The following is a 12,713-nucleotide window of genomic DNA, read 5'->3' as shown; positions in this document are numbered from 1 at the left end:
CCTCAGAGCAAAGACACAGAGCAAACAAAACGTCTGACATTTACACTGAACAGACCAGAGAGGCCCTCCACTCTGACGGACAGATGATAAGCTGTAGACCATACTATTTACCAAAAGTGTTTCCATCTATACATTTCGTAGCTGTCTATTTACCACAACAAACCAATGCTGGAACTAAGATTGTACTCAACGGGCTGTATAGGGCCATAAGTAAACAAGAACATGTCACCAGCCAGTAGGAGCGCTGCCTCTGGGTGAGCTTTACTGCAGAAAAACTGAAATCCGTTTGACCTCATTTTTACCAGCATGTCACCTTTGCAACTAGGTGTGAAAAAAACTCCAGATCACCTCACACACACAGACAAAGCTCTCCCTCAATCTGGCAAATCTGACCCTAACTTTATCCTCCCGATTCATGCTTACAAGCAAAAACTAAAAACATGAAGTACCAGTGACGTGCTCAATACAGCAGTGGTCCAATGAAGCGGATGCTATGCTATAGGACTGTTTCGCTAGCAAAGACTGGAACATGTTCCAGGACTCATCTGATGGGATTGAGCAGTTTACCACATCAGTCACCGGCTTTATTAATAATTGCGTCGACAACGTTGTCCCCACAGTCACTGAACGTACAGTCGTGGCCAAAAGTTGAGAATGACACAAATATACATTTTCACGAAGTTTGCTGCTTCAGTGTCTTTAGATATTTGTCAGATGTTACTATGGAATACTGAAGTATAATTACAAGCATTTCATAAGTGTCAAAGGCTTTTTATTGACAATTACATTAAGTTGATGCAGAGTCAATATTTGCAGTGTTGACGCTTCTTTTTCAAGACCTCTGTAATCCGCCCTGGCATGCTGTTAATTAACTTCTGGGCCACATCCTGACTGATGGCAGCCCATTCTTGCATAATCAATGCTTGAAGTTTGTCAGACTTTGTGGCTTTTTGTTTGTCCACCCGCCTCTTGAGGATTGACCACAAGTTCTCAATGGGATTAAGGTCTGGGGAGTTTCCTGGCTATGGACACAAAATATTGATGTTTTGTTCCTCGGGCCACTTATTGATCACTTTTGCCGTATGGCAAGGTGCTCCATCATGCTGGAAAAGGCATTGTTCGTCACCAAACTGTTCCTGGATGGTTGGGAGAAGTTGGTCTCGGAGGATGTGATGGTCCCATTATTTATTCATGGCTGTGTTCTGAAGCAAAATTGTGAGTGAGCCCACTCCCTTGGCTGAGAAGCAACCCCACACAGCATCTCAGGATGCTTTACTGTTGGCATGACACAGGACTGATGGTAGCACTCAACTTGTCTTCTCCGGACAAGCTTTTTTCCGGATGCTCCAAACAATCGGAAATATATCCTTGCCTGTGAAGCCCTTTTTGTGCAAAGCAATGATGATGGCACATGTTTCCTTGCAGGAAACCATGGTTGACAGAGGAAGAACAATGATTCCAAGCACCACCCTCCTTTTGAAGCTTCCAGTCTGTTATTTGAACTCAATCAGCATGACAGAGTGATCTCCAGCCTTGTCCTCATCAACACTCAAACCTGTGTTAACGAGAGAATCACTGACATGTCAGCTGGTCCTTTTGTGGTAGGGCTGAAATGCAGAGGCAATATTTTTGGGGGATTCAGTTCATTTGCATGGCAAAGAGGAACATTTCAATAAATTGCAATTCATCTGCTCACTCTTCATAACATTCTGGAGTACATGCAAATTGCCATCATGCAAACTGAGGCAGCACACTGTGAAAATGTATATTTGTGTCATTCTCAAAACGTTTGGCCACAACTGTACATATCCCAAACAGAAGCAATGGATTATAGGCAACATCAGCACTGAGCTAAAAGCTAGAGCTGTTGCTTTCAAGGAACGGGACACTAATCCGGACGCTTATAAGAAATCCCGTTATGCCCTCTCCGACGAACCATCAAACTGGCAAAGCATCAATACAGGACCAAGATCGAATTCTACTACACCGGCTCTGACACTTGTCGGATGTGGAAGGGCTTGTAAACACATACGAATTAAACGAAACCCAGCCGTAAGCTGCCCAGTGACACGAGCCTACCAGATGCACTAAATACCTTCCAGGGTTGCGTTGAGGCAAGCAACACTGAATCATACGAGAGCACCAGCTGTTCCAGACGACTGTGTGATCACGCTCTCCATAGCCGATGTAAGTAAGACCTTTTAAGCAGGTTAACATTCACAAGGCCAGGTGGATTACCAGGATGAGTACTCCCGAGCATGCGCTGACCAGCTTCACTGACATTTTCAAACTCCTGACCGAATCTAATACCTATACTGAACAAAAATATAAAACGCAACATGTAAAGAGTTAATCCCACGTTTCATGAGCTGAAATAAAAAAAGTTCCCAGAAACTTTCCATACACACAAAATGCGTAGTTTTCTACGATTTTGTGCACAAATGTGCTTACATCCCTGTTAGGGTGCATTTCTCCTTTGCCAAGAGTTTTGGCAAAGGAGAAGTGCAGTTGTCACACAGCACAATGCCACAGATGTCTCAAGTTGAGTGAGCGTGCAATTGGCATGCTGACTGCAGGAATATCCACAAGAGATGATGCCAAATAATTTAATGTTAATTTCTCTACCATAAGCCACCTCCAATGTTGTTTTAGAGAATATGGCAGTAAGTCCAACTGGCCTCACAATTGCAGACCCTGTGTAACCACACCAGCCCAGGACCTCCACATCTGGCTTCTTCACCTGTGGGATCGTCTGAGACCAGCACCCCAGACAGCTGATGAAACTGAGGAGTACAGTGGGGCAAAAAAGTATTTAGTCAGCCACCAATTGTGCAAGTTCTCCCACTTAAAAAGATGAGGCCTGTAATTTTCATCATAGGTACACTTCAACTATGATAGACAAAATGAGGAAAAAAAATCCAGAAAATCACATTGTAGGATTTTTTATGAATTTATTTGCAAATTATGGTGGAAAATAAGTATTTGGTCAATAACAAAAGTTTCTCAATACTTTGTTATATACCCTTTGTGGGCAATGACAGAGGACAAACATTTTCTGTAAGTCTTCACAAGGTTTTCACACACTGTTGCTCGTATTTTGGCCCATTCCTCCATGCAGATCTCCTCTAGAGCAGTGATGTTTTGGGGCTGTTGCTGGGCAACACGGACTTTCAACTCCCGCCAAAGATTTTCTATGGGGTTGAGATCTGGAGACTGGCTAGGCTTCTCCAGGACCTTGAAATGCTTCTTACGAAGCCACTCCTTCGTTGCCCGGGCGGTGTGTTTGGGATCATTGTCATGCTGAAAGACCCAGCCACGTTCATCTTCAATGCCCTTGCTGATGGAAGGAGGTTCACTCAATCTCACGATACATGGCCCCATTCATTCTTTCCTTTACACAGATCAGTTGTCCTGGTCCCTTTGCAGAAAAACAGCCCCAAAGCATGATGTTTCCACCCCATGCTTCACAGTAGGTATGGTGTTCTTTGGATGCAACTCAGCATTCTTTGTCCTCCAAACATGAGTTGAGTTTTTACCAAAAAGTTATATTTTGGTTTCATCTGACCATATGACATTCTCCCAATCTTCTTCTGGATAATCCAAATGCTCTCTAGCAAACTTCAGACGGGCCTGGACACGTCTGGCACTGAAGGATTTGAGTCCCTGGCGGCATAGTGTGTTACTGATGGTAGGCTTTGTTACTTTGGTCCCAGCTCTCTGCAGGTCATTCACAAGGTCCCCCCGTGTGGTTCTGGGATTTTTGCTCACCGTTCTTGTGATCATTGTGACCCCACGGGATGAGATCTTGCGTGGAGCCCCAGATCGAGGGAGATTATCAGTGGTCTTGTATGTCTTCCATTTCCTAGCAATTGCTCCCACAGTTGATTTCTTCAAACCAAGCTGCTTACCTATTGCAGATTCAGTCTTCCCAGCCTGGTGCAGGTCTACAATTTTGTTTCTGGTGTCCTTTGACAGCTTTTTGGTCTTGGCCATAGTGGAGTTTGGAGTGTGACTGTTTGAGGTTGTGGACAGGTGTCTTTCATACAGGTAACTAGTGGAGGACAGAGGAGCTGTTTGTAGGTGACCAAATACTTATTTTCCACCATAATTTGCAAATAAATTCATTAAAAATCCTACAATGTGATTTTCTGGATTTTTTCTTCTCATTTTGTCTGTCATAGTTGAAGTGTACTACCTATGATGAAAATTACAGGCCTCATCTTTTTAAGTGAGAGAACTTGCACAATTGGTGGCTGACTAAATATTTCTTTGCCCCACTGTAGGTCTGTAATAAAGCCCTTGTGGGTAAAATCTTATTGGCTGGACCTGGCTCCATGCCCTCCCGTGCCCATCCATGGCTGCTCGCCTGTGAAATCCATAGATTAAGGCCTAATTAATTTATTTTCTCATATGTAACTCAGTAAAAAAATAGTTGAAAGTGTTGCATGTTACTTTTATATTTTTGTTCAGTATACATGTTTCAAGCAGACCACCATAGTCCCTGTGCCCAAGAACTCAAAGGTAACCTGTCTAAATGACAGTAACAGTCACTGTGTGGAAAGCGGTCTTCAAGGCAAAAGGAGGCTACTTTGAATAATCTCAAATATATTTTGATTTGTTGAACACTTTTTTTGATTACTACATGATTCCATATGTAATATTTCATAGTTTGTCTTCATTATTATTCTGGTCTGAGAGTCTTTAGGTGCCTTTTGGCAAACTCCAAGCAGTCTGTCATGTGCATTTTACTGAGGAGTGGCTTCTGTCTGGCCACTCTAACATAAAGGCCTGATTGGTGGAGTGCTGCAGAGATGGAATGTCCTTTTTGGAAGGTCCTCCCATCTCCACAGAGGAATTATGGAGCTCTGTCAGAGTGACCATCCCTAAATTAGCAAACATGTTTTTTTTTAAACTGTCCTCGCTTTGTCATTATGGAGTATTCTGTGTAGATTGATTTTAGAATAAGCCTGTAACGTAACAAAATGTGGAAAAAGTCAAGGGGTCTGAATACTTTCCAAATGCACTGTCACTCATCTATTTGTGGCAAACAAATATGATCTCTCTCTGATCAAATACATTTAGTATGCAATGATGTTGCTTAAAGTGAAGGTCTATTATTTTGCTCAAAAGCCCACAGAGGTTGTGAAATATGAACAAGAGTTTCTGCAGTTTCTGCGTTTGAGTCCAGGCTTTGTCGCAGCCGGCCGCGACCGGGAGATCCATGGGGCGGCCCAGAATTGGCTCAGCATCGTCCGGGTTAGGGATTATGGGAGGGTTTGGCTGGCAGGGATATCCTTGTACCATCGCGCACTAGCGACTCCTGTGGCGAGCCGTGTGCGCTGACACAGTCACCAGGTGCACAGTGTTTCCTCCGACACATTGCTGTGGCTGGTTTCCGGGTTAAGAGGGCATTGTGTCAAGAAGCAGTGCGGCTTGGTTCGATTGTGTTTCAGAGGACGCACGGCTCTCGACCTTCGCCTCTCCCGAGTCCGTAGAGTGGCAGCGCTGAGACAAGACTAACTACCAATTGGATACCATGAAATTGGGGAGAAAAAAAGGGGTTAAAGTTTTTTTTAAGTAAAAGATTCAATGAAAATATGATGGCTATTATTTTCAAATCGGTATCATGCTGAAGGTAAGACCCTACGCCTGCTCCCTAACAAAGTGGAGCTCAGTTTCAAAATATGACATTTTTTTTTGTGACAGCGGTTCAACACGTTCCCGTGACACAGGTTGTGTGGGAAAATATTTTATTCTGTTATATTCCATTATAAAATATATGCGTGTTGACTGATCGGGTAGGTGTTACTTGTCCATTAAATGAACAAAATAAGGAGCTATCAATTTCATTTGACATTAAAACTTAAAATATGCTATATTCTTGCCTTTTGAAAATGCATTTTATTATTCGTATGTTTCTTAAGACCTGCCTAAACAAACAAATAATGGATTTATTTTTGGTGTATATTTAAATGGAATTATTCAAATCGACGCCCACCCACATCTGCACACCACTACTACCACTGGTCCCCAGCATTCCGACATGCACACAAGTGGTATAAAAGGCAAGAATGTGGTAATAATGGGCCTGTTTTTAAGGGGGTCATATAAAACATTGCACAATTTGTTACAGGAAAAATATAGTAAATCCTACGTGAAAACAGTAGTAGTAACCACTTGGTTGCATGGCATGTAAAGACCTAATGATGCATCTCCCTTCTACCTTAAGCTCTTTGTGTGACAGTGAGGATGCACTGTTTGGTCAGTTCCACACTTATCTGTGATCTGCATGCAATGTGCCATCTCTGTGTGCCATTTACAGTGCATCCCAAACATGGCCACTCCTTACTAACAGAGGGATGCAGTCTCATGAGAGGATACACCATCTGTCATAACACCAACAATCATTACTGGGGTCAGTCTTGAGTGTGATATAAGCTACAGACATTGCTGATGAAGTGATAGCAACAGCAAATCATTAACACTAATATAATATATTGAACACTGACATAACTTGGAGACCAATAAAGCTATTGTTCTGTACAGCAAAAACACTTAAGTTTTGATAGTCCTCATGGTTATGATTTCCCTCATTCGCATAATATGAACTGGGAAAATCTGAGCTCTTGGTATGAATGTGGTGGTTTGAGGCCCAGGCTGGTCAGAAACCTGTGCAGTGCCTGAGTGTTCAACACTGAGCCCAAACAGGCCATGACATGGCACGTTCTCACAACCCAATTAGGGCCTAATGCTTCCCTTCTCCCCAGGAAGGTAGAGTGGCTCCTCTGGCTGAAAGCAAAGTGCAACTCCTGGGCCATTAGTGCACAAAGAGGCCATTCTCTAGAGCATGTCTTATTACGGATAGCCAGGCACAGAGAGATAGAGATGGGCAGTGGAAAAACCCGAGAGCCTTCAGCAAGGTGACAGTGTTCAGACAGGCGCTAGCAGTGTGTCTAACAAGCAGCAGATGACATGACTCCATTTCCTCTCTGCTTATTCATGATCACATTCCTAAAAACACACTACTCCAAACTGCTCTTCAGGATTCCTCCAAAGGATGTGAATTATTTACTGTTCACCTCTTCTTCTGCTTCCCATCATTTGGCTAAATGGAATGTTCTGTAATACAAAGAGACAAGCTAGATGGCGTGACGCACAACAGTTTTTGGTAAACACAATAACGTAGTATCTTGATTGGAGGAGAGAGAGGGGGTTGAAGTAAGTTGAGACTATGCCGTGGGACATTGAGGTAAGTTGTGGTATAGTACATTGCATTGCATTACTGTGTCATTGCGCAACACACAATGAAAAAGAGTTGGTACCTAGTAGAGGTCGACAGATTAATCAGAATGGCCGATTAATCAGAATGGCTCCAGTTTCAACTGTTCTGCCTTACTATTATTCAACCATGCTGGTCATTTATGAACATTTGAACATCTTGGCCACGTTCTGTTATAATCTCCACCTGGCACAGCCAGAAGAGGACTGGCCACCCCACATATGCTCTCTCTAATTCTCTCTTTCTTTCTCTCTCTCGGAGGACCTGAGCCCTAGGACCGTGCCCCAGGACTACCTGACATGATGGCTCCTTGCTGTCCCCAGTCCATCTGACTGTGCTGCTGCTCCAGTTTCAACTGTTCTGCCTTATTATTATTTGACCATGCTGGTCATTTATGAACATTTGAACATCTTGGTCATGTTCTGTTATAATCTCTACCCGGCACAGCCAGAAGAGGACTGGCCACCCCACATAGCCCGGTTCCTCTCTAGGTTTCTTCCTAGGTTTTGGCCTTTCTAGGGAGTTTTTCCTAGCCACCGTGCTTTTACACCTGCATTGTTTGCTGTTTGGGGTTTTAGGCTGGGTTTCTGTACAGCACTTTGAGATATCAGCTGATGTACGAAGGGCTATATAAATAAATTTGATTTGATTTGATTTGATTTGATTAATTAGGGCCGATTTCAAGTTTTCATAACAATCGGAAATCGGTATTTTTGTACACCGCTTTGCCAATTTTTTAAAGTTTTTTTTTACACCTTTATTTAACTAAGCAAGTCAGTTAAGAACACATTCTTATTTTCAGTGACTGCCTAGAAACGGTGGGTTAACTGGCTCGTTCAGGGGCAGAACAACAGATTTTCACCTTGTCAGCTCGGGGGAACCAATCTTGCAACCTTACAGTTAACTAGTCCAACGCAATAATGACCTGCCTCTCTCTCGTTGCACTCCACAAGGAGACTGCCTGTCATGCAAATGTAGTAAGCCATGGTAAGTTAAACTTATCTTATAAAAAACAAATCATAATCACTAGTTAACTACACATGGTTGATGATATTACTAGATATTATCTAGCGTGTCCTGTGTTGCATATAATCTGACTGAGCATACAAGCATACAAGTATCTAAGTATCTGACTGAGCGGTGGTAGGCAGAAGCAGGCGAGTAAACATTCATTCAAACAGCACTTTCGTGCATTTTGCCAGCAGCTCTTCGTTGTGCGTCAAGCATTGCGCTGTTTTTGACTTCAAACCTATCAACTCCAGAGATGAGGCTGGTGTGACCGAAGTGAAGTGGCTAGCTAGTTAGCATGCGCTAATAGCGTTTCAAACTTCACTTGCTCTGAGCCTTGGGGTGGTTGTTTCCCTTGCTCTGCATGGGTAACGCTGCTTTGATGTGGTGGCTGTTGTCGTTGTGTTGCTGGTTCGAGCCCAGGGAGGAGCGAGCAGAGGGACAGAAGCTATACTGTTACACTGGCAATACTAAAGTGCCTATAAGAACATCCAATAGTCAAAGGTTAATGAAATAGTCCTATAATAACTACAACCTAAAACTTCTTACCTGGGAATATTGAAGACTCATGTTAAAAAGGAACCACCAGCTTTCATATGTTCTCATGTTCTGAGCAAGGAACTGAAAGGTTAGCTTTCTTACATAGCACATATTGCACTTTTACGTTCTTCTCCAACACTTTGTTTTTGCATTATTTAAACCAAATTTACCATGTTTCATTATCTACTTAAGGCCAAATTGATTTTATTGATGTATTATATTAAGTTAAAATAAGTGTTCATTCAGTATTGTTGTAATTGTCATTATTACAAATAAATTTTTTAAATCGGCCGATTAATCCGTATCGGCTTTTTTGGTCCTCCAATAATCGGTATCGTCGTTGAAAAATCATAATCAGTCGACCTCTAGTGCCTAGGCACTTATTTGTCTCTCTCCTTGCTGAATGAATAACGTCAATGAATAGGTGATAGAAACTGATAATTGTGCACGACTGCACGATTGAATAATGAATTAACTGAATGAGGATGAAGAATGAATTTAGAACACTGTAAGACTTGCTCTTCTGTTCCACGTGCACAACAACTCACACCCGTGAAAATATGTTTTTTTGTTGTTTCTACTTTGTCAAAAGTAGCTGTAACTGGACTGTTAGCCTATTAGTAAAGATTTGTATAACTAACCCAAGATAGACCAGAGCCTGTCATTTCCAATGGGAGCAAATTCAAATTCTAGTGGGCAGAACAAGCAAGAAAGTGTGCAGAGCCAAGCATGAGCTAGTGAGATACTACTGGCATGTTTTAGCATTTGTTTGCATATTTCTGTTAGGGAACGCCTACTCTGTGAAGTACACGGGTGAAATAACTCCATTTGCCCTTGCACTCCTTTTAAACAATGCACATTTTAGAAAGTCTCCAAAACGCAGTCCACTCTGTTACAGATCCTAGTTTTGGAAACAGAAAACTGTATGGAGATCGAATGTTTAATAGATTAGAAAATAACAATATTTTACATGTAACAATTTATTTAGACAATTTCATTGATTCATTTAGGCTATTTTGACTCATTATGAACCAAAGGCACAAATAAGTACTGACACTGTTTCTGAACATCTTCACTAAACAACATTTTTGACCAAGTTAATATGCTCATGTTGTTTGTGTTCCTATTATTTGTGACTTTATGGTAAATGAATGTCAAAAATTAAATCAATAAATCCTAATGAAGAATCCGATATGTGTTGTGAGCTTGTAATTTTTCCAACACACCTTTTTTAAATGTATTTTTAATTAAAAAATATATATTTTTAAATTTTACCTTTATTTAACCAGGCAAGTCAGTTAAGAACACATTATTTTCACCACACCTATTAACCTATAGAGTTAATTTTTAATCAATGTTGAGAACAAGCATATTATTTTTAATCAATGTTGAGAACAAGCATATTAAAGCTATAAAATTGGCTACCCCCTCTACTGTAGGCCTACATACTACAGGCAGTAAAATCTTTTGAAAAATGAACCTGGTAATCTTATCAAATTTACTGCAGCCCTAAGACCTATCGGTTTAATAACCTTTTACTGCAGTGGGCTAAATCAAGGTCAGAGTGTTTCGTGGTAGTCTTAAAACAAATCTACTTTGAAACAAAAAAAAAGTATGCACCTCACACACATTGTTATGGGCTTAAAAAAAATTAAAAAGTCACCCATACCATGTCAGATAGAGCTGAAATGTATTACATTGAGTTTGCATCCCAATATTACACATTATATACATCACAGAAGACTGAAATAACAAAACTGTTAGACATCGAAACACTGGATTTTCAATGTTGAATAAACAATGTTGATTATGAAAATCATTCCACCCATGAGGCCACTAGGTCATTTGACTGCAGGAAAGGGCTACCCTTATGAATGAATAAATTATTACATTGAAGAAATAAAGAGCTTCGTGTTCCATTACCAAACAGAATACGATAAAAATTAAAATTTATTTACACATTGACAACTCAAAATCGCTTTGAAATAGCCTTCTAATAACCTAATGAAAGTCTATAGCTGTATATATATATCAATATATTGTTTTTTATTATTTTGTTTTAAGCCTTCCCCAAACCTTAACCACTTGGAATGAATGCCTGAACTGTTAACCTTAGAGTTTTTTCTGTTTTAACACTGTAATCACGTGTAATTAACCCTGTTACCAAGCAGAGAGACAGAAGGGGCTTCTTATGGTTAATACGTATATGATTATATGTAATGATTTATTTGAGACCGGAATGTTAACAACAGAAAGATGCATTCGGTGGCAATGGTAGAGTCAGGCGGAGAATGACTCGTTGAAGGGGGTGAGGGAGGAGATGGTCAGGGTTGGGCGGAGTATAGGCTTATGCACTCACTGTGAATGGCCGATGTGAGTGCCCTTTGCTCAATGTAATTGTTGAGAAATAAAATGTACTACAGAAAGCTTGGGATGCACTTCTCAACAGACTGAAAGTGCACTGTAAATACGCTACAAAGCTATGAGCCAGGTGTAAATTATTTGGCAGCCATACCTATTCAATCAATTCATGGAATACAAAGGAAGCAGGACAATAGACTCTTGTCGAGTTGATTTCTATTTTTAAGGGACTTGAAATGTATTAGATGTTTTAGGCAGGCTATACATATGCTACTGTAAAAGGCATGCTCTTAGGCCTACTGCTCAATGGTGGTTATAGAAGGCTATTAGTCTACTAATGATAATGACATTACTTACAATTATTAAAATAAGAATAATTATAATAACAATAAGAAAAATCAAAGAAGTGTAGGAGGATAGAACAAAATGTGGGAAAAGTCAAGGTGTCTGAATAATTTCCAAATGCACTGTATGTTGATGTAGGCCTTCACGCCAATAAGGTACGTTAAACAGGACACACTCTTAGGCCTATAGTTGGACGTCATTTCAATGACTTTATTAAAATATCCTTCAACCCACCTGTCCCTGACTTTTCCTAGATGTGAAATTACAGTAACAGTAGGCCTACTTTTAGATAAATATCGTGAAAGAAACTGAGCATTTCATCCTCAATGCGCCATAAAAGTCTGTTGCACCGTTTAACAGTAGAACAGTCGGGACTTGGAGTACCAATGGTCACCAGTCTAATAAATCCATGTAATATACACAAAGTAATCCATTAATATGTTGTATAGGAAGGTCATAAAAAAACATAATAGGAAAGACAGAATACTAAGAAAGAATGCTTTATGCTATAGTAGCGGAGGCTATGCCTGCGCCATGTCAGTGAAATTAACATGTTCATTTAGCGGACATCACACGTTTATATTTCTCAGTCCTACATACACTATGTGTTCTAAACATTAGGAACACCTAAATATGCATTGCACCCCCTTTTGCCCTTAGAACAGCCTCAATTCATTCCAGGATGGTTCTATGACTCTTGCAATAACCCAAACTACTATCTCTCTGCTCTCCAGGACACCATTAACAGTGTTAAAGCCCGGCTGGGGAAGAGCCTTCAAATACAGACTGTGCTCAAAGCGTTCGAGGCTCGCAATCGGGGCATGGACTCGAAAGTGTTCCACTGTGGTGCTGTCCCATAATAACTCCAATGCTTCCCACAGTTGTGTCAAGTTGGCTTGTAGTGGATCTCTACTGTGAATATCTCATTCAATCTCATCCCACAGATGCTCAATTGGATTGAGATCTGGTGACTGGGTAGGCCACAGCAGTAAGCCAAATTCACTGTCATGTTTGTAGGACCATTCCTGGACAATCCTAGCCTTGTGGCGTCATCCTGCTGAAACAAATCTATTTGCATATGGATACATTGCAGACATGAAGGGATGCACCTGACGGATGTATTGTTTTCTCCATACCCTAGTCCTCCCATCAGCGTGAAACAGCAGGAACCGGGATACAT

At 41.0% G+C, this 12,713-nt stretch overlaps 1 protein-coding gene across 2 annotated transcripts in view; it reads right to left on the bottom strand.

Annotated features, from left to right (window-relative positions):
- osbpl9 (oxysterol binding protein-like 9) overlaps positions 1 to 12,713 on the bottom strand; it is a 52,390-nt gene that overhangs the window by 19,396 nt on the left and 20,281 nt on the right. The gene's annotated exons all lie outside the window — the stretch shown is intronic.

The sequence above is a fragment of the Oncorhynchus gorbuscha genome, linkage group LG15 (assembly GCF_021184085.1).
Source record: "Oncorhynchus gorbuscha isolate QuinsamMale2020 ecotype Even-year linkage group LG15, OgorEven_v1.0, whole genome shotgun sequence".
Lineage (NCBI taxonomy): Eukaryota > Metazoa > Chordata > Actinopteri > Salmoniformes > Salmonidae > Oncorhynchus > Oncorhynchus gorbuscha.
The sequence above is the reverse complement of the archived record's forward strand: the minus strand, read 5'-3'. Positions and strand labels throughout refer to the sequence as shown.